The sequence below is a fragment of the Girardinichthys multiradiatus genome, chromosome 15 (genome assembly GCF_021462225.1).
Source record: "Girardinichthys multiradiatus isolate DD_20200921_A chromosome 15, DD_fGirMul_XY1, whole genome shotgun sequence".
NCBI classification, from domain to species: domain Eukaryota; kingdom Metazoa; phylum Chordata; class Actinopteri; order Cyprinodontiformes; family Goodeidae; genus Girardinichthys; species Girardinichthys multiradiatus.
The window spans coordinates 36,751,666-36,774,378 of record NC_061808.1 but is presented as its reverse complement, the minus strand read 5'-3'; the positions used below and the strand labels follow the sequence as shown (position 1 = coordinate 36,774,378).

Here is a 22,713-nt window from a genome sequence, read left to right as displayed (position 1 = left end):
AATTATGTGTTGGATTGAAGTTTCTATGCTGCCCTGAAGTTGTGTGTTTAAGTCTGAAAATGATTTATTGTATTCCCAACCCTTAAACTTTTGCACATTTTGTTACAAAACAACCACCAATTTTACTGGGATTGTTTGTGATAGACAAACACAAAGTAGGACGCTTGTGAAGTAGAAGGAAAATGGTTTTCAGTATCTTTTACAAATGAATATCTGAGTGTTTGTATGTATTCAGCCTTCCTGTGTCTATACTCCCTGTTTTAACTTTTTCTACCAGCTTTTCCTCTTTTCAAAATAGCTCAAGCTGAGTTTCATGAATAAGGAAGATCTGTAAACATCAATTTAAAGTCTTGCAAAAAATCCTCTGTTAGAGAATTTAAGAGCATTCTAACTCAAGAATATGCTTTGATCTAACCCTTTCCTTAGTTATGTTTAGGGCTGTTGCTACCTCCAGCAGTCATTGGGCAAGAGGCGAGGTACACCCTGGACACCTCGCCAGTCCACACATACTCACACCTAATGGCAATTTAGAGTACCCAGTTTAGAACCCATGCACACATGGGGAGAACATGCGAATTCCATACAGAAAGACCCCAGGTCAGGATTCAAATCCCAGTAAAACCCTGGTTGCTGAAAGGCAACATTGCTACGAACTGAACCATCAGACTGCCTGACAGCTCATCAATCTGTGAAAAATATAAAACAAAATATGTGATCTACAAATTATAGGATTTGATGTATTATTTTGAAAAGAATAAATGCTGAAATGTATACCTTTTTGAGTTTGACAAGACAGTAGGCCTATACAGTTGTAAATACAATATATGTTACTTATTTATGTGCAAAATGATTTGTAGATCACAACACTGCAAGCTCAATTAAAATGTGGCCACAATGTAATGATATAGAACAATCCCGATGCAGTTTGTAGTGTATATAGGAGGTTAACATGTTTACTGTAGGATCTAGGAGGTACAAAATCTGCATGTGTAATTAAAAGTCCATATCTGGCTTTTGAAATTATTTCAATCCAAGTCCACTCAGTTTATTTATATAGCCCCAATTCACAGCAAACATCATCCCCAAGCACTTTATAAAAAGGTTCTACAGTACACTAAAAGTGTAAGAGGTATTAGACAATTTTGAGTTTTTCATTCTTTTATCACATTTTAATGTTTCATAAAACTAATTTTAATATAAGAGATAATCAGAGTATATGTTAAATATAGTGTTGGAATGATTTGAATTATTTAGAGTAAAAAGCTACCCAACCAAGCTGGCCTACTAATTGCTCACTAAACCTAATTAGTTGTGTCACCCTTTGTGTCAACGAGTACCATCAAGTGTGATAACTAGCAAAGAGCCTTTTATATTGCTGAAGAGGAATTTTGCGCCACTCTACTTTAAATAATTGTTGTTTTTTTGGCTATATTGGAGTGTTTCTGAACATGAACAGTCTGTTTAAGGTTTTCTTTCTGAAATGCTTTGAATTTTACACCAGCAGTGGGTTTTCTCCCATGGATGCCATTTTTTTTTATTGTTGAATTCTAACACTGACCTTAACTGAGTCAATTCAGGCCTGCTTCAGACATTATTTTGTGACCTCCTAGTATGAAGAACTTTATAGGTCAGAAACTCCTGGGAAGGTCCATCTCTGTTTCATGTTTTCTTCATTTGCGGATAATCTGAGGTTCAGAGTAGTCGCGTAGCTGAATAAATGGCTTTGTCAGTCAATGATTTTGTTTCTCTTCTGATCCTGAATATTGTTTGATTAGAGCATGAGGTGTTGCTTTTTTAATCTTTTAGCCTACTCCATGTTGTCAGGTTCTATTTCAGTGAAATCTCCATTTAAAAGCTCTGGCAGTAAGCAGGCATAGGTGTGGTTAATGACACTAAACTAAAAATTTTCAAAAAATGTTCAAAGATTTAACAACGGAGGCAATTACATATTCAGATAGGGCTGGGTTGGTCGAGATTGCTTATTTGTCTTATAAAATGTACTCAACATTTCAAAACTCAAATTTCTATTTATTTGATGATCTGAAACATTTAGGTGTGACTACCAGAGGAGTTTGAGGGGTCCCCAGAGAATTTTAGATGTTCCTCAGAGTATGTTCCTGAAACCACTAAGGTTTTGACTTTCCATAAAATATTTTCTCTTTGGGTTCTTGTTTTTCTGAAGTGTGTCATGTTTATTTTCCTTTGATGTTGATGTTGCTGTATAGCTGTATATCGCTAGCGTCCTCCTGTGTACGTTTTCAAACAGAATCATGTCCACTTGGTAAGCCATCACGTTTTTGTCAGTGTGGATCTGGAAGTCATATTATTCCTAACTGAACGCCGTCAGTCTGCCTGCCGGTGTTGTACACCCAGTTGTTATGTGCTGGATGTTTTGTAGACCCTGGCATTTGTTGTCTTGTGCTGAGTGTCTGTCATTTTCCTTAGTGCTTAGTTTTATTGTACTGTGCTTCAGTCCTGCCTTCAGCCACTATCTCACTCTACCAGTCTAGACATATTTACTTAAGCAAGAAAATCTGACCTTGGAATTCACTGAACCACAGAACAGCGTTCCAGAAAGTAAAAAGTGAAGGAATCTGGTGTTGTTTGACATATTTCCCCTAATCAGATGTTTGCAATGGCTAACAACAGTCTACAAGTTGACATCTTAAAAAAACACAGACACTCAGACATGGTATTCTTTCCTCCATGGTGCTTTCCTTTTAAAATATTAAGACAAAAGTTATGGGATGTAACAAAGTCTGTATAAATAATATTCTGCAAAACCATATTTAAAATCTAAATATTTGTGTGCGTACACTGGACCACAAAACATGAATATGGAGCAAAGTTGAGTTTTCAACAAATGAGAGCATGTGTAAGCCTACTCACCTGAATATTTGTTATTAATCTGAGACCAGCTAAGTTCAAGTTTGGATGATCACTGACTGATTAACTGTTCACATAGTTATCGATTACAGCCTGCATGAATGCAGTCTCACTGATCTGCAGTGGCTCTGGTCGTGAGCTCTCACTGGATGTCTGCTGGTTGTATATTCCGGAGATAGAAGTGTGCGGGAGCCTGTCAGAAAGCCATCAGTCGTCTGGCATCCCAGGGATGAGCCGGGCATGACAAAGCCCCTGAACCTGAGCCTCTCACTAGAGGATTGAGTAAAACTTCAGTGTCGTTCATGCTCTGCCGACTCTCTGTCTGCTTTCTTAAGAGCTGCCATGTGACTCAGCATGGCTGGGAGGGAAGAACATGTGTGCATGTCAGTGCCACAGAAAACATGAAATCTGATATTTTATTTATTCATTTGTGTTCATGTTTCTCTCTGGAAACTCTTGATCTGCACTACGCAGATTTTAGCTACATCTCCCCCATTCTGTCTGTATCCTCTTCAGTTAGACAAACAAAACACACATACATCAGATTAATTTAGCTAAATATACAGTGGGAAGAAGGCATCTCATTAAGTGGGATTTTTTCAGTGTCTGGAGTTAGAGCTGCAAATCAGTGCTAATTGCTATTCTCAAGATAAACACCAAATTATGCTAAAATGTGCAAGGTGTGACAACACAGGGATTCCATCTGCACTGTTGGGGAATCTGCATGACCTCTCAACATGACAACAAACCTGCAGGCAGTAGTGGAAGATTTGTTCATGTGTGGGAGCAGAGCTGTGTCATATGTGTGGGATTCAAGATTACTCTGCACCACAAGAAAAGTTGCTACTTTTTTCCTGCTGTAATGTGCACATGAAACCAGTAAACAGTTCTGCGTGTACTGGTCAGTGACATTGTACGAGCATGTGTTATACAGCAGAGCAGTGAACCGGAGGACAAGGAGGGGTTGCTCCACCCAATCTGTCATTAAAGACTTCAGTTCTAGGCAATAAAAGTACTTGAGAAGAAGTGGCCACCCTTCTATTAAGAACAGTTGCAATGTTCTCTGGCTCTGCAGCTTTCAGCATTACATCCCATAGTTATTTTTCCTTTATTAAGTAATCTTTTATGTTGGTGAAACCACATTTGATTAATATGAAATGCTCCAGAATGTGTTTTACTGAACAAACGATATAAACAATATTTAGGGTTCCTTAAACCCTAAATATACAGTCAAACTGTATGATTCTACTTAGTTAAAGCACGTGAACAAAGAAACAGTTTGACAGTTACAATAATCTATGTATTTTATTGGGATTGTATAACTTAAAGTTGTGCACAGTTGTGAAGTGTAATGAAAAAGCAACATAGTTTTTGGGGTTTTTATTTAGAAAAAATCCAAAAGGTATTCCACCACCTTTAATCCGACAGCCAAAATAAAATCCAGTTGTTTGCTATGCCCGATACAACCTATGCCGTGGTAACAGTAAATATGTGGAGGAGGGTGCTCTGCTCAGATGAGATCAAAATTGAACTTGTTGGCTGACATGAGCAACCCTATTTATAGTGGAAGACCAACACTGCCCAGTACCCTGAACAATCCATACCTATGGTGAAATATGGTGGTAGCGCCATTATGCTGCAACTGTGCAGAGGGCAGGGAAGCTGGTCAGGATGTAAAGATGAGTGAAGCTAAATATAGGACAGTCCTGAAAAATAACCTGAAGATTGGACAGAAGTCACTTTCCAGCAGATGCATGTGACATTTTTCACATAAGTTTCTGATGAAATACTTCCTGGTTATAACATAATACAACGTAAATACATTCTTCTGTAAGGCGCGGTGTTTGTGGCCTGCTGTTTCATTTTCCCAAGCTTCTCTTTGTGTTTTCTTCAAATTTTGACACAGTTGACTAGGAACACCCATCAGATTTGGTCACACGTCACGGCGATGACAATTCAGTATAAAGGGTGATGGAAAGAATTGAAACAACATTTTAAAAAAGAATGGGCTGAAATTCCTTCACAAAGATGTGAGAAGCTGATAAAGTTATAAGAAAATTAGTTCTACAGTAGTTGTATAAGCTGCTGAATTATGGGGTGGACTTAGTTTTAACATATGTCTTCATCAGTCTGAAATGTTTAATATTTGTTTGTTTTTTTGAGGTTAGAAACTTGAAGTTAGAAAAAAACATTTATAGAATCTGGCAAGAAGTAGTTTATTTTTTACTATGTTCTTATACAAGGACTGTGTAGTGTTCTGTTCAAAGCCAGAGTCCTCATCTAGTGAACATCTTTTAAATCTGAAGATCTGAAAACATGGTCCTCGCCTAAAACTGTGATTTGTAGTGGAGCTTCTCATCGAAGCTAATAAACTCTGCAAAATTTCACTATGAGCTATCATCAGTAAAGTGAATTTAGTGCACAACTATCAGTCTCCAAAGAAGGCCCTCCAGAGCTAAATTTTAAGCCATGTTTTATTTTTCCATTTTTCTAATTTCACAGGAAAGAATCTGTCTACTGTTAAACTACTTCTTTATGCAGATGATGCCATATTTTATTGGGGTGGCTTTATCACATAGTAAAGTTGATTAGCTTCCAACTGTGTTTCAGATGTTACAGGCAGGAAAATAAAGTAATGTTGTTGTCATCGGGGTTTCTATAGCTACTTTGGTGTTCAACTATAGTTGTGCACCTGCACCTGCACCCCTTTAGTACTCCATGCAGTCTTATGAGACATTTTCAAACTCTTTCATCTTCAGATTTGCACTCATATATGTTCTTCAGAAGAAGAAGAAGAAGAAAAAGAAAAAGAAGAAAAACAGTTACCAAGACTGACCGAGACCGGCAGTTGTAACCATGCCAGGTATGGTTCTCTGGTCCGTTTCAGGGTCCGGGATGGGTTCACAATGGTGTGGGCCGCTCCAGAAACTGGACTCTGGAATGGTACAAAGCATTCCAAAGGTTTGGTGTGAAAGCATTGTTAGATTTGGGTTTCAGTTTTAGGTTTCAGCTTCACTTGATCACTTCACTTATACAGTTTCTGTGTTGTGATGATTCTAAAGCTTGTCTTGGTGTGCCTTCTTGACCAGGTCTCTCCTGAAAAAGATCAAGGGCTCTTTTGGATACATAAAGGTAAAATAAAATATGTTTTTGTTTTATTATATGATGGCACCTGAGCCAGAGAAACACGTTTCATGAACGTTGTTGCAAAATGTTGTAATAAGTTCTACTGGAAGAATTGTTAGAAGCAGTAGGTCTGGCAAATAAGTTATTTATATCATGGCAGTTGTCTTCCTTAGCTGATGTCACTGTAACTCCTGATTTGTTAAACTGTTGCCAAAAGATTCAAATATTAATACTTTATCAATTAGATCAGAGAATAAAAAAATGGATGTTGTTTTTACATGTATAGGCTGAGACTAGAAGCTCTTGCTGCCTTTTTGGATCACTGAGAGCTTTTTATTGTTTATTTGAACTGTCTGCCTCTGAACTCTCGCTTCATGTGTTTCATCACTAAGCAGAGATTCAGTACATTAAAAGACCCACCACTGTGCTAAATTACACTGAAGTAATGTAGCCTGTCACGACACCCCGTTTACTCCATCACCAGTGTGACGTTTGTCTGTGGGAGCACATACTGCTCATTCCACTTTTGCCTTCAAAGTGTAAAACACAGTGATATCTTGCCAAAGTGTCCCTGAGAGCTCTGCATTTGCTCCGCCTCAGAGGGTGCCGCCCTGCAGCCGACCCTGACCTCTGACTTCCCTGTGGAAGGGAAAAGACAGGAACTCTTAAGGGATCAATAAAATATCAAATCACACTATGTCCACTGTGTTAAAGAGCAAATTTTCCTTGAGTTAATCTGCCATCTGACCATGTGCCAGTTAAGTGTTGTTTTCATAGCCACTGACAGCTGGTCCTTATCATGAAGTCAAGACACGGTATCAGATTTCAGCATCACTCCAGTTGGTGAGAAATATTAGTTTTATCTTTGTAGTTTAAACATGAACAAAAAGCAGAATAAATGTGTGCAATATCATCAACCTCTGAGTCTGCAGCTTTCTGTGGAACAGCCGCCTTCACCTCAGGGTTACTGTGAACAATACAACATGTTACCCTCTGACTGCACTGGGTCAACCTTTGGAGACTGGATGCTTTATCTTTTCTTTCGACCAACAATGAGTACTAGTTGACACAGATTTCAGGTTTTCGTTTAGGTCTGACCACTCAGTTTGACAAATTTATATGGCCTGACTAATTTGCAATAAACCTTATTTGAATTCAACAATTAAATATAACCCATTCTTTAAATAAAATAAAAATGTGCAGCAAGTTTCTTGATGGGAGTTTCTAATCCAACAGAAAATGAAGGTATCACATGATTATTGCCATTTATACATTAAATCAGGGTTTCATCTTAAATGGAATAAATGCATGCAGTTTGTTGATGCATTTACAGAACCAAAGCAGGTTGCTTTTTTGATATATTTAATGCTTCAAAAATGTCCAACCTTTGATCATTTGACCTGCAGATCACATCAGAGACGTTCAGGGAGAATCTGATTTCACTCACTTGCTGATTTATAACTGCATCACTATTCTTGACAAATTTCTATGTTATTAAAAAGTTCAATAACAACCAAGATGGCGCCGACGATGGCAGCCTCGGAGCTTTGCTCTCTCTTTGTTTTTGTATTTTGTGTGTTTTTATGTTTTTCGAGACACAGTTCTGTGGTCTTGGGCCACAATCCTGTGGTCTCATTCAGTAGAGAGGAACTTCTCAACATCAGAGAGTCCTCTCTTGGGATTTTTTCACCATCTTTCATCGATCCGAAGTTCACTGAGCTCCTGGAGCTGCAGCACTATACGGGATACTGCGCCGAAAGCGTCGAAGGGGAAAGCGTGCTGGTGCACTGGTAAAGCACCGCAAAAGAGGACTTTGTACACCACTGCCTTCAATCCACCTGGCAAATGTCCGCTCTCTAAACAACAAGATGGACGAGCTGCTTCTCCTCACCGGTAAAAACACAGACCTCCACGGATCAGCGGTTCTCTGCTTCACCGAGACATGGCTGAGTGAAAACATCCCGGACCGCGCACTGCTGTTGCCGGACTTCCAGCTGTTCAGAGCGGATCGCAGCGGGGATCGAGCTATCAGGGAAGAGGCGAGGAGGCGGAATCTGCTTTTATATAAATGAAGGTTGGTGCAGAGACATAAAAGTGCTGGGAAAAACATGTAGTCCAGATCTGGAGTCATTTTCCATAATCTGTAAACCGTTTTATTCACCGAGAGAGTTTTCTTCGTTTATAATAATTGGCTCATATTTTCCACCGCATGGCTGCACTTCTGCCGCGAAAAAACATCTTGCTGAACTGATTACAGACGTGGTGAAAAAATACATGGACTCTTTCATCATAATACTGGGAGATTTTAACAGAGCAAACCTCTCAAATGAACTCCCCAATTACAGACAGCATATTAAGTGTCCCACCAGAGACAAAAACACACTGGACCATTGTTACACAGCTTTAAAGGACTCATATCATGCTGTTAGAATCAGAATCAGAATCAGAATCAGAAAAGCTTTATTGCCAAGTACGTTTTTGGACATACAAGGAATTTGTTTTGGCGTAGTCAGTGCAATACAATACAAATTAAACAGTATAAACATATCTACAATATAATATAAATATATGTGCACAGTTTTAAGTGAGTGAGAGTAAATATAGAGCAGTATAAGATGCAAGAGCAATACAACAGTGCAGATGATCAGTGTGCAAGTATGGCAGTGCAAGTAAAGCAGGAGTCCAAGCGTAACGCATAGAGTTACAGTTTACAAGTGTCCTGTCAGCAAAAAAAAAAAAAGGGGGGGCAGATGGGAAAAAACTGTTCTTGTGGCGTGAGGTTTTGGTCCGAATGGACCGCAGCCTCCTGCCAGAGGGGAGAGTTTCAAAGAGTCTGTGACCGGGGTGGGAGGGATCAGCCAGAATCTTCCCTGCCCGCTTCAGGGTCCTGGAGGTGTACAGTTCCTGGAGCGACAGTAGACTGCAGCCAATCACCTTCTCAGCAGACCGAATAACACGTAGCAGCCTGCCCTTATCCTTGGCTGTAGCAGCGGCGTACCAGATGGTGATGGAGGAGGTGAGGATGGACTCAATGATGGCTGTGTAGAAGTGCACCATCATAGTCTTTGGCAGGTTGAATTTCTTCAGCTGCCGCAGGAAGAACATCCTCTGCTGGGCTTTCTTGATGAGGGAGCTGATGTTTGGCTCCCACTTGAGATCCTGGGAGATGATGGTTCCCAGGAAGCGGAAAGATTCCACAGTGTCAATTGTGGAGTCACAGAGGGTGATGGGGGCAGGTGGGGCTGGGTTCTGCCTGAAGTCCACAACCATCTCCACTGTCTTTAGAGCGTTGAGCTCCAGGTTGTTTTGGCTGCACCAGTCCAACAGATGGTCCACCTCCCATCTGTACGCAGACTCGTCACCATCAGAGATGAGTCCGATCAGGGTGGTGTCGTCCGCAAACTTCAGAAGCTTGACAGACTGGTGACTGGAGGTGCAGCTGTTGGTGTACAGGGAGAAGAGCAGAGGAGAGAGAACACAGCCTTGGGGGGAACCGGTGCTGATGGTCAGGGAGTCAGAGACGTGCTTCCCCAGCCTCACGCGCTGCTTCCTGTCAGAAAGGAAGTCAGTGATCCACCTACAGGTGGAGTCGGGCACACTCAGTTGGGAGAGCTTCTCCTGGAGCAGAGCTGGGACGATGCTGTTGAAGGCAGAGCTGAAATCCACAAACAGGATCCTGGCATAGGTTCCTGTGGAGTCCAGGTGCCGGAGGATGAAGTGAACATCCATCCATCCATCCATAGTATCTGCTAAATCTTTCGGTGTGCAAGGATAACAACTACTGTAGGTCACCAGTCCATCATAGGGCCCCATGCAAAGCCTGTTTCATTCACTATATTGCCCAAAGTATTTGTCTGTCTACTTTTACATGTACATGAACTTTGAAGACATCTTATTCTTAATATATATGGTCAAATTTGTTGATAGATCTACTGTTGCCAGCAACAGCAACTTTAACTATTCTGTAAACATCTCTAAACATCTTCCACAAGGTTTAGGAGTGTTTTCATAGTTAGATGAGAAAACCAGAACTGCAGCTTCCACTCAAATTCACCCAAAAGGTGTTCAAGAAGGTTGTGGTCAGGACTCTTTGCAGGCCGGTCAAGTTTCTCTATGCCAAACTTTATACATCTGCAGCCATGGAAGTGATTGGAACCCCAGAATTTATTGATATGGTGGTTTGACTCAGTACTTTTGATTATATAGTGGATATTGTTTCTGTAAATGCTCCATCTCCAGTTCAAAGTTTCAAACATGTTCATCTCCTGTTTAATATTTGTTAGTAACAGAACAAAGTCTTGCCCTCCTTCATTCTTGTTCTGTGCTTTAATCTGATCCTTTGCATCTTCTACAGATATTATCATTCTGGTTAACACTAACCATATATCAGAGATCCCCTGTTTATATTTCCACAAACTGTAGAACATTATAAACACTGACTCCAAGAAAATTTTTATATTCCCAATACAGTCCTCAATTCTGAACTTTAATACATTTCTTAAATCAAGTTAATATATAAAAAAATGAAAATAATAGAAATCCCAGAGACATTAATATTAAATCAAGTGTTCTTGTTAAGATATAGCGTAATTTAGTCAAGGAATTTGGTTTTATTTAGTTTCCATGACTCTGTTCTACAATTTGAGACATGCAGCACAAAGAAGTCTTGAAGATAGAGTGCATAAACAGCTACTAGAGGAAAAAGGTAAGATTTCAATGAATCAGTCCTGCTTGTTTCTGAGCTGCTACTGGAACGTTTTAGGCTGCCAGGCGTTGTGCTTCCCAGCCTGCTAGTGTTTGCAGCTTCCCTATTTAAAGGTAATCCACCATAAAAGTATGTGCCACATGTTCATAGTTAAGTTTTGTAAAATTTTTAATATGAGCTAAAAAAGATTGAGAATACTGGTAATGTGAGTCTGGAAAAGAATGGAATTCTGATATATAAAATGAGAAGAAACCCAAGGTGACAAAGTGTAGTATTTTACTATGCTTGCTTGACACCTTGTTACCAAACTGGTTTACTGCTATTGTGCACCACTTGTGTATTTAACCCATCATGATGCATCTATGGCCTTTTACTTCCTTTCAAGCAGAATCCTTAGGTTTTATTTTAGAATAACTTTCACATTTTGCTTTGTTAGATCACTGCATTTATCTTAACTTGCAAAATGTTATTTTTAAAACAATAAAAACGTAAAAATCCTTGCATCAAATGTAAAAAAACATTTCTCATGAACAGAAGCCACAGGAAAGGGAGATTTCTGCATGTATTTATGCTAATGCCTGGGTATCAGTATCACTCTGCTTTTATCTCCTTCAGCCAGTCTGTGTGGGTGTGTGTATGTGTGTTTTCCAGGCCACCCTGGCAGGAGAGGTTTCATTAGGCACATTTCATCCCAGTGATATCTCCTTGACCTCTTTGACCCTTTAATCTCCCACACAGGCTAAAAGCAAATGCTTCTAAAAAAAGAACGAAAGAAAAACAAAAACCAAGTGATTGGAGTTCAAAGCAGGTTTACTGCAGGTCAAAACTTTTGGCTGTGATTCCTTTTACATTGAGATTATATCATGTTTAATTTCAACTTCTCACTTGCTTGACCCTGAATTCATGTTTATCTAACTGAGAAGACATAAGAATAAAAAGGAAAGCGTGTTCTCTTCTAGGGACTCATGCTGTCGTCCCACACACATATGACACATATGGTCCCCCCAGAAACCAATATGTGTGAAAGAATGGCAACTTTTTTTTTTTTTGGTGTTGTTGCCAGTGTTTGATTTCAGCCTGACAGGTGATCCTCCTGAGGACGGCAATTAATATTTAATTTGATAGGCCGGAGTGGCTGGCTTGGAGCAGAGCGAGGGCACAGTGAAAGAGGCAATTTAAAAATGTAAAAGGAAACTATTGAAAACTGTGGATCATAAGTCATCTGTGAGCGATTGAAAGGGTTTGTGTGTATTGTGCTGCAGACCCAACATTCAATTAAAAATGCTCCATTATTTCCTCTCATCCATATTTGTTGCTCTTTGTGAGGCAACCATGTTCATATCCAATCCTGGTGCATGAAGGGAGCCAGCATGGCGCCTCACTATTATGTTTCTTTGGCCACCAGATTCAGTCAGTGAACCTATATTGTTTACTAATAAGTATAACAGTTGTAATTCCCCTTTAATTAATTAGACATCCTCTGGTGACCCCTAACCTCGTCTCTCCTTTAAACTTTTGAATGAAATCCAGCCTTCTCCTTTAAAGTATTCTTAGGAGCTCCCCTGGAGATTCTGACATTCTGCCCCTTCCATGCCCAGTCATATCTGGAGGTAAACATAGCAGTGAGGTAAGGGATCGCATTCCAGCATACAAGTTCCCCTCAAGCAAAGCTGCAGAGGAAGTACGCAAGGAGTGTACGCTGCCCTGTCTAAGGTTTTTTATCAGTTCAAAATCTTTCTGTTCATCTTCACTTATCTGCTTTAAGCTTGTAAGCTGCTTTAGTGAAATACTCTTTCAAGCACGGGAAAAAGAGAAAACGATTCTGAAACTTTTGTTTTTTACCACATATGATGCTGATACAGACTGTATAATGAATTGACTTGCCTGTCAAACTGCAATAAAAGTGTTAGAGGGTTTGTTTGCACCACATGTTCAATTTGAAAAGGAATTGGGATGGAGCATAAAAACTCTTCAGACTTTCTTAAAACGTTTATTTATTTTTCAGACACACAAGAAAGAACCAGCAAACTGACAAAGGAAACAATATGAATCCTAAAAATAGATTAACAGTTCACAACTGCTCAGGCATGAGTATGTGTGTTTCACTTTTAGATTTTATTATTGTAAATGTTAAAATCACCAGCATTTTTTAAATGGACTGGAAAATCAACTGGGAGTCAAAAATAAGGAAAAGAAAACAGATAAAAGAAATATTAGATACAAAATTAGATTAAGATTATATTAAATAAATTAGATTAGATATAAAAAAAAGGGCAGTGCAATACTTCTAAAATAAAACATAAGGTATGGCTGACATTAGTATAGAATGGTTCTAACCACTTGCAGCTTATACGAGGCTCCTTTAAATATGATATTTGTATACCCGCTAATGTCCATGTTCCCCACTTAACAAGGAACCCGTTCTAAGGTTAATCTTGAATAAATTCAAGTTGATAGCTCACCACTAAGCTTTCTAAAACACATCCACTATCCACACGTGTTAGTTCACATTCATTCCTTAATTTTTCATGAGATCAGGTTTGTGATGATGCTATGCATCCATGACGGTATGAACACTGTTGTGTATTTTAATTCTAGTCTACACCACTGTGTTTCTCTCCTGTTACATTTCTGCAAATAACTTGTATTTTATCCTTGCATTTGTTGCTTAGATCTGTTCTCCCTTGCAGCAATGTGAGGGCAACGGTGTCTATCTCTAGCTGCCACTGGGGGAAAGGCAGGGTACACCGTGAACAGGTTACCAGTCCATTGCAGAGCACCACAAAGAACCATGCACACACACAATCACACTTAAGGACAATTTAGATAGGGCAAAGGTGCGTTCTGAACGCGAATAAAGCGACAGGAGCGAGTGATCGAAGGACTTAAAGCAAACGGCTCGATTAGAAAAAATATATGGAAGTGGCAGCAAAGTGAGAGCTAAGCGAGACCAAAGTGAAACCCGCTATGAACACGAAGCATGCGATGCGAACAGCGCAAACAAACATTAACTATAATTTTCTCACTGTGTGACATCCACAAGCCTTTCACAATAGAAATGTTGTTCCTGACAGAATAGGTGGAACTGGGCTCATGACTATGAATATTGCAGTTCACACTGAAGGCATCAAAAATATGAATTAACACATGTGGAATTATACACTGCACAAAAAAGTGTGAAACAACTGAAAATATGTCTTATATCCTAGGTTCTTCAAAGTAGCCACCTTTTTCTTTGATTACTGCTCCGCACACTCTTGGCATTCTGTTGATGAGCTTCAAGAGGTAGTCACCTGAAATGGTTTTAGAACAGTCTTGAAGAAGTTCCCAGAGATGCTTAGGACCTTTTGCCTTCACTCTGTGGTCCAGCTCACACCAAACCATCTTGATTGGGTTTAGGTCCGGTGACTGTGGAGGCCCGATTCTCTATGGGGTTCAGGTCAGGAGAGTTGGCAGGCCAATTGAGCACAGTGATACCATGGTCAGTAAACCATTTACCAGTGATTTTGGCAGTGTGAGCAGGTGCCAGGTCGTGCTGAAAAATGAAATCTTCATCTCCATAAAGCTTTTCAGCAGATGGAAGCATGAAGTGCTCCAAAATCTCCTGATAGCTAGCTGCATTGACCCTGCCCTTGATAAAACACAGTGGACCAACACCAGCAGCTGACACGGCACCCCAGACCATCACTGACTGTGGGTACTTGACACTGGACTTCTGGCATTTTGGCATTTCCTTCTCCCCAGTCTTCCTCCAGACTCTGGCACCTTGATTTCCGAATGACATGCAGAATTTGCTTTCATCCGAAAAAAGTACTTTGGACCACTGAGCAACAGTCCAGTGCTGCTTCTCTGTAGCCCAGGTCAGGCGTTCTGCCGCTGTTTCTGGTTCAAAAGTGGCTTGACCTGGGAAATGCGGCACCTGTAGCCCATTTCCTGCACACGCCTGTGCCCAGTGGCTCTGGATGTTTCTACTCCAGACTCAGTCCACTGCTTCCGCAGGTCCCCCAAGGTCTGGAATCGGCCCTTCTCCACAATCTTCCTCAGGGTCCAGGTCACCTCTTCTCGTTGTGCAGCGTTTTCTGCCACACTTTTTCCTTCCCACAGACTTCCCACTGAGGTGCCTTGATACAGCACTCTGGGAACAGCCTATTCATTCAGAAATGTCTTTCTGTGTCTTACCCTCTTGCTTGAGGGTGTCAATAGTGGCCTTCTGGACAGCAGTCAGGTCGGCAGTCTTACCCATGATTGGGGTTTTGAGTGATGAACCAGGCTGGGAGTTTTAAAGGCCTCAGGAATCTTTTGCAGGTGTTTAGAGTTAACTCGTTGATTCAGATGATTAGGTTCATAGCTCGTTTAGAGACCCTTTTAATGATATGCTAATTTTGTGAGATAGGAATTTTGGGTTTTCATGAGCTGTATGCCAAAATCATCCGTATTAAGATAATAAAAGACCTGAAATATTTCAGTTAGTGTGCAATGAATCTAAAATATATGAATGTTAAATTTTCATCATTACATTATGGAAAATAATGAACTTTATCACAATATGCTAATATTTTGAGAAGGACCTGTATATATATATAACCTCTATGTTTAGTGCTTTTTTTTTTTTCTTAGATTCACACTGATAAGCCCTTTGAAGGCAGACTTTCTCCTGTTGTCTTCGATAAGCTCACAGATTTCTTCTTCAATATTTTCTCTATGAAACTCTTCGATATGTGGGCTTACTAGGAACCAAAGTATGGAGTCTACCAATCTATTACTCCCAAGGCCTCTCCTGTCATGGTCGTGTCGGTTTGTGAGGGATCCAAGTGCAGACTGAATGGCAAACACAGTTTGCAGGGAGAACAGGTCCTGGAACACAGGGAATAGCAGACAGAGAAACGGAGCACGGAACATAAGGTGTACAACAGAAGAAACCAGCAATGAGTATTAACAACCAGAGAGCATCTATACAGAGGCAGTGTGGAGAAAGGCATGGAAGGCAGGTATGAGTAATCAGGTGAGAATGTGGAACAGTTGAGGAAGACAGAGGACCTGAGGGGAGGTGACTGCTTAACACAGAGGAACTGAATGGAGATAAATAAAACCCTAGGAAAATCTAACAGAGAAAATCTAGATATATAAAGAACACAAGAATGAGCTAACAAACTAATAAACAAGGAATGAACTAAAATGGCAACAACTGGAGAAAATAAACAAGGAATGGATCTGCTAAAGTATTTGGTCTGCAGCATTCTTCTATGTATAAAAATATATAAATTTTTGGGAGTAGTGAAAAAATTTAGTGTCACGACTATGAGATGGTGGAAAAAAACACACAAATGTGACACTGCTAAAGAACTGGCACAAGTATAAATAGGGAGCCAATAACAACATGACCCAAACCTATGCTACACTGATGCAGATTCACTCAACTCCAGACCCTCAGTGGAAGGCAATCATCCAATCTGATCTACTTGTTAAATAATTCTGCTAATAACAGTTTGAGCACCTGGGAACACTCGTAGATTGTGTATACTGTAGTGAATAAGTATATATATATATATATATATATATATATGCATATATATACCTGACAGACCAGGTATGTTGATGGCTACTGAGTATGTCTACCAGGGTACTTTACTTTAGATATAGAGCTTGGGTCTCCTTATTAAGACATGCATGTTGTATCATCACCTTCATGTACACTAAGGAGCGCTCCCTGTAGGATTAGAATTGCAGAAAAAAATACTTGTTTGTCACATTCAATGAGGATAAAGGAAGAAGGTTTTGCATGTATACATTTGTGTTTTAAGAATTTCTCTGTTTCCCAGATCCTTTTAATAAGATGTGAGTGAGATGCTGAAATGAGAAGATTAGTCGCTGTCAGTCTTTGTCTGATTTTTGCTGCTAATTTGCAACTGGGGTGCTGAGTCAATATTTGCATCTTCTGATATATTCTTTTGTCTACTTCTTTGTTCTTTGTTAGACTGTCACAGGCTGATGTCTTTGTCAGAGATGTTCCTGAATAGAGCCAGGACCTGCCTGTACCTCCCAGTCTGGCAGGAAGTATTAAAGCTTATTTGAGATATAATTATAGAAACCGTAAAGGTTGCCATGAGGTGCACCAGCGATAATTGATACAGGCTTTTTTTTTATTGGGGTATTATCTTGTCATCTCTGCTGAGTATGGCTTTGCTTTTTATAGTTCTGAGTAGTGGCAGCATACACAGATGTATTTACACTACATGGAAAGTCCATTCCACCACCTTTACTATAAATTATTACCTCTTTCTGGAGAGCTGTATATTTCTTTTACAATCTTTTAAAATTCATAGGCTTTTACTGAAACACAGGAATTATGGCTTTGTGATGGATCCCTTCCTTATTTATTGTGACTTACTAGTGGCAAAGACCGTAAACATTTTTGCAGTACATTTGAACTGTCAGCTCCTAACCTTTCTCGTTCAGCTCTTCCAACAATTGTTCTTATACTGCAGCTCTAAAAATATCCCAGGGCCATCAGATTTCCAACCCCGCCACCCCCCTTTGGAAGACCTGCAAGTGCAGGTCGGTAAAACATGCCATTAGATAGATTTGAGGAAGAGGTATGACCTGCACCAGGCTGTGTGGAGTGTGTGTGTGCAATGTGTGTTAGTGAAAATAGGATTGTGTTTTGGGTTGAAATATCAGACCATCAAATAGGAATTTGGAGGAGACTGTCAGAGAAAAGCAGCTCAATTCCTCCATAGATAGGTGAAGCATTAGTGTGAAAACTTGGCAGCTTTGGGCCTTAGAGGAGAGGGATGCTCCTATCAAATGGAACACTGAAGATGATTATTACATGACCAAAAGCATGAAGCGGGAGCTCCTTGGAGTGATTGGAGGTGTTTCAGTGGGGTGGGGTTATGAGGGGGAGACATAGCTGGTTATCAGGATCACAGGGAGGCTTTGGGAGAACGGGAGTAGGCCAATTTGACACATGAGGGGGCACATTTAATACAGGAATCAACCTAAAAACAGTTGAATTGCCTATTTGTCCCATTGCAGAGCATAGAGTACATTCCTGGTGCTTAAATCCTTTCAAAGCCACTGCTCCTCCGGCCTGTGTGCTCCAACACAGCAGCCATCATCCATAGTAACCTTATGTTACTGTCTGTTACTGTAGCAAACATGCACTAAGTTAAAGTTGTAGCTCTCAGAATAAAAAGGGCCTTGCTGATCTTGTCAACAACATAAAACAATCTGTATCACACTTTCACTTTTGGTGTGAAAGCATGATACATCCACCAGGAACATCTATGTCTACATTTAAACGTTTGTGGTATTTTTATATGTAGATACAGTCCCTTAGAAAAGGACTCATATCACTTGAACATTTTACAATTTTGTTACATTACAATCATAAACTTCATAAATTTTCTTTTGTGAGCTGGATAAAGTTCATTTAGATTGGATGGATGGTATCTGAGCATCAGTATTAAGACTTGCCACAATTTACCACTAACATATAGCTCTGGGCCATTTTAATGCATTAATTTGCTTTGATGTGAACCATTTCACTCCTCTAACTGCATGTTTGGGATTGCTAACCTGCTGGTTGAACCTCTAACCCAGTGTCAGGTGTTGTCTTTTCTTCCAGGATGGTCCTGTAATTAGCCTTGTCCGTCTTTTCATCAACTCAAACCAGCTTCCCTATCCCTGCTGAAGACAACAATCTACACGGCATGATTCTACCACTCGGCAGTAATCGCCAGATTTGTGGAGCGCGCAACTAATTGTTGTCCTGTTAGCAGATTCTAACAACTGCGCCGGTGATTTTGGGCCTCTTGGCTACTATTCTGATTAATGCTCTCTTTGACTGACCTGTCAGTTTAGATGCAGTTGTGCCATACCGTTTGTATTTTTGTATGATGGATTAATTAGTGATAATGCTTAGGATGTTGTTTTTAATCCTAACACTGCTTTAAACATAACTTTCTCACTGCCCTGTCTGCTGACCTTAACATCTGAGACCCTCACAGAAGAGCTGGATTAATACTGTGATTAAATTACAAACAGTTAGATTTTATTAATTATTAGGTGAAGGTAACTAGTTGTATCTAGGGGTATTTGAGTAAAAGGAGCTGCTTATAATTAATTAATAACACACAATTTTGTGTTGATGTATTACATAAAAACCTGATAAAATACATCGAAGCTTGTGGTTTTAAAGATTTTCTTCCAGCCATTTCTTCACTACAATACAAATATAAATGACCAAGTATTAAATGGATATAAATAAAAAATGTTGATGAGTTTGGACAAAGTATGTCAAAAACTTTTAAATCACGTTTTGAGCCAGATGGTAAAAATAATGCTTATCTGTGCCATATTATTAGCCTCATAGCATAATTGTCTAAGTCATATTTTGGCTTACTGTGACAATTTTAATAAAAATATAATGTGGTTGCTGAATAACTTGTTTTCTCTTGTTTTCTGAAAACGTTTAAATATGACTTAGGCAATTATGCTATGAAGCTAAAAATATATTGAAAATGACATGCAGATCTGTGGAGGGGTTGTAGTTTTTTCCATTACCATCTGCAGAATATTTTTTTGTTTTTTGCTTGTTTGTTTAGTTGAAAACATTCCAAAACATTGTGATGCTAGAGTTTTGTGGAAACCAATCTGTCACATCTACTGATGCTGAAGCGGAACCCCTCCATTTCCAGTGTCGAGTCCGGTTTCAACTCAGAGATGTGCCACTAATCCATTTTACACAAACATGCTCCAGCAAACTGCAGGTGTTAACCATTTGTCGTGTTATACAAAAATTAAACTCCAGAAAATGAATTTATCTGGTTAACACCTGCAAACACCTGCAAAAGGCCCATCTCATCTCATATACCTGAAATTAGCACAAATGATGCAACAAACCAATCTGGGTCGGCAGGAGTCACCAGCTCAGTCAGCTGCTCAGTCAGTAAACTTTGCGGTGTTGCCAGTTTCGTTGCTCATACATCTCTTCATGTGTCCAGACAACAGTATTAACATCTTCTATATATCTGATGCAACTTCGGTACTCTGACTGTAGTTTTCCTTACTGCTATCTTTTTAGCAGAAAGCCATTTTGCTACAGTGTGTGTGTCTGGGATGTGTTCCTGCTACACTGCCCCTCATGGCAATCTAGACAAGTGCACTACTTCAATTTCCATCTCATATGTTCTGCAAAACCTGTTTAACTACTCTCAACATCTTATTCTTAAGTCAAAAAACACAAGGCATTGTAAAAGATGCACAGTGGTGAGATAAAGCCTTTAACCTGAAGAAAACAGAAAAAACCTCATGGGTATTAGTATTATTTAAAGGCACAGTACACCATGGCAGTGGTGTCTACTTCTGTCTCACGCTTGTTTTAACCCCTTAGAGATAGAGCGTGCAACACCAACGGCCTCATCAGTCTAATAAAACCTCGGCAATCTGTCAGACTGCTGAGAGCTTTGAGGCCTTTGGAAGCAGTGTTGGTTAAAGTACTTTGAAATCTATTTGCTTGAGGCGACTGTGGCTCAGTAGGAAGAGTAGTCGTCTTGCAATCAGAATGTTGTGGGTTCGATTCCAGCTTCCTCCTGCTGTATGTCAATGTGCCCCTGGGCAAGGCACTTAACCTCAAGTTGCCTACCGATGTGTGAGCGTTAGTGAGTGCGATTGGGTGAATGTGGCTCTAGTATAAAGCGCTTTGAGCAGTCTGTATGACTGGAAAGGCGCTATATAAATTCAGTCCATTTACCATTTACAGCATAAGTTCATGGCTAAGTGCTTTGCATAAAGTATAACAATAATATCAACTGAATTGTTTTCATCTGTTCCCTACATCAGACTGTAGACAAATGTTAGTCTTCTATTGAACAGATGCTCCCCAAAAAGCTGAATAAACTATTTTATAACAGATGACATAAGCACCTCCTTCAGCCTTCCTGCACTTGAAGATAAAGATGCAAATAAACGGGCTGTACCCTTTAAATAAACAAGAGCTGAAAAAACCCTCCCTAACTCTGTAATGTATTCACGAGCCTCACCTCAGCTGCCTGATGAGATACCTAATTTGTCTCAGATTCATTTTACAAGATGCAGCCGTGTTTGTGTTTATCTGATAGCTCTAGTTCGGATAAGGAAGTAGCGTGCATTTTGTGTGGAGGAGGCTGTTCATCATTCTGTGCAGCAGCTGGAGACCGGTATGAGCTGGACAAACCTCCCTACTCCTCATCATCCCTCTTAGAACACTTGCCCGACTGCGAGCCACATATCCGCCTGCTCTCTGCCAACGTGGAAAGCAGTCATTATGGGAACAAGTGATTTCTCTTTCAGCCTGGTTCATGGGTCAATGGCTCTTTCCCTCACCATTTCATGGCAGAGTTGATGGGATTGAAGCTCTCCTCTAACCTGAGCTCCCCATTCCCACGCATTCTTTGGGGCTATTGAATCCTCCAGAGCCTCACAGTTTGCTCTTGTGCTTTTGCAGCATTGTGTTTTACTTTATTGATCCTAACGAGGGGGCGATTTGTGTCATCCCAATAGGCGGAGTGCGCTGTTTGTCCAGATTTATGCGCCGCCCCTTCAATGAAAATCCCTTCCCAGTAAAATCTTTAACACCCTTTGCTGTTATCTTATTGAATAACTGTCAGGCGTCTTTTGATGACAGAGTTTAGGGCTTTTCATCACTGTAGCTGGGGTCTCTTCACACACTGCCTCTGTAAAGGGAAATGCATAACTTATCATTAAAAAGTGTCACTTTTATCTTTTTTTATGATGTGGATACTGCAACTTTGACAAAGTATGATATTGAATTGACGAGGGCCCTAGCTGTCAAGCATAGAAGGCTTTAGCATCAGTCTGAGAAAACCAGGCAGCTTTTCCCTATCTTTCTCTACTTTTATATGTGAAGCAGGAATTATCATTGATTTTAGTGGTAAGCATTTAGAAAAGCTAAAGTCATCCATCTATCCATCCATCCATCCATCCATCCATCCATCCATCCATCCATCCAAGTTCATATATAATACATTAGTTAGCACAGGCCAGAGAATACGTTTTGAACATGTAAAGCCTTTTTTACAGTAAATATATTTCTGAGGGTATTGTCATAAAATGCACTGCAGATGTTGGCTAAAAGCCTAAGTAAATCACACAGACAGAAAATTCAAAATAATTAATTCTATTAATTATATTAGGTATAATAAAAAGGGATGAAGTGAAAGGAGGTGCAAACAAGTGCAGAATGTCAAGAAAATAGCACAAATTTGTAACTACTCAGAAAGCAACCCAGCCCTATCTATTATCAGCTGATGTATGAAAAGGTTACCTATTACCAAGCTATTGTACATGAAACATCTCATGATGGGTAAAAGTATCTGAAGGTCATAGAGCACAGAAGAGTTGAAGGGTATTTGTGTGGAAGAATGGGTCAAAATCACATCTGAGCAAATATACGACAGATTTCTTCCGACAGTTGACATCTTGAAAATGTTATTACCATAAAACGTTACAATTTAGACTGCTTCTGATTAACTGGGGCTGTCAAGCAATCATTCAATATGGTTCTGAAATAACTTGTAGTTTATGTGATGCCATGGCTATATGTTTCAGGTAAATCTTCTCCGATGTTGTAATGGTTACATTTATATATTTTAAGGATTAAATTCTAAAACATCTACTTCAGAAAATCTAGGACTTTTTTTATTCACATACACACTTGAAAATCTAAACAGAGCTGATCATACTCAGACTGGAGGAACAGTAAGCAGGTGGAATTTTTGCTCCATATTGTTTGTTTGTTATATTGTTTGGGTATTGTTTCATACATCAAGATGAAAAAGATCTCAAAGGAGTAAAACTGAGTGGCACACTAAACAACTGCATCTTTTTCTCCTACTCCTGATCTGTATTTAAAGGGCGAAGGGGCTGTGGCTCTTATTACCTCTTCTTGTCCATATCCCAGTCTCCACCTGCCATCCCTGTCCCTCTCCTAAAGG

General features: G+C 39.8%; 1 long non-coding RNA gene across 1 annotated transcript in view; it reads right to left on the bottom strand.

Moving 5' to 3' along the window:
- The window catches only part of LOC124882314, a 98,812-nt gene that overhangs the window by 4,551 nt on the left and 71,548 nt on the right, over positions 1–22,713 (bottom strand). The window contains exon 2 of the long non-coding RNA XR_007041858.1: positions 5,723–5,821. This is a non-coding gene — a long non-coding RNA (uncharacterized LOC124882314). The remainder of the gene's footprint in view (positions 1–5,722; positions 5,822–22,713) is intronic.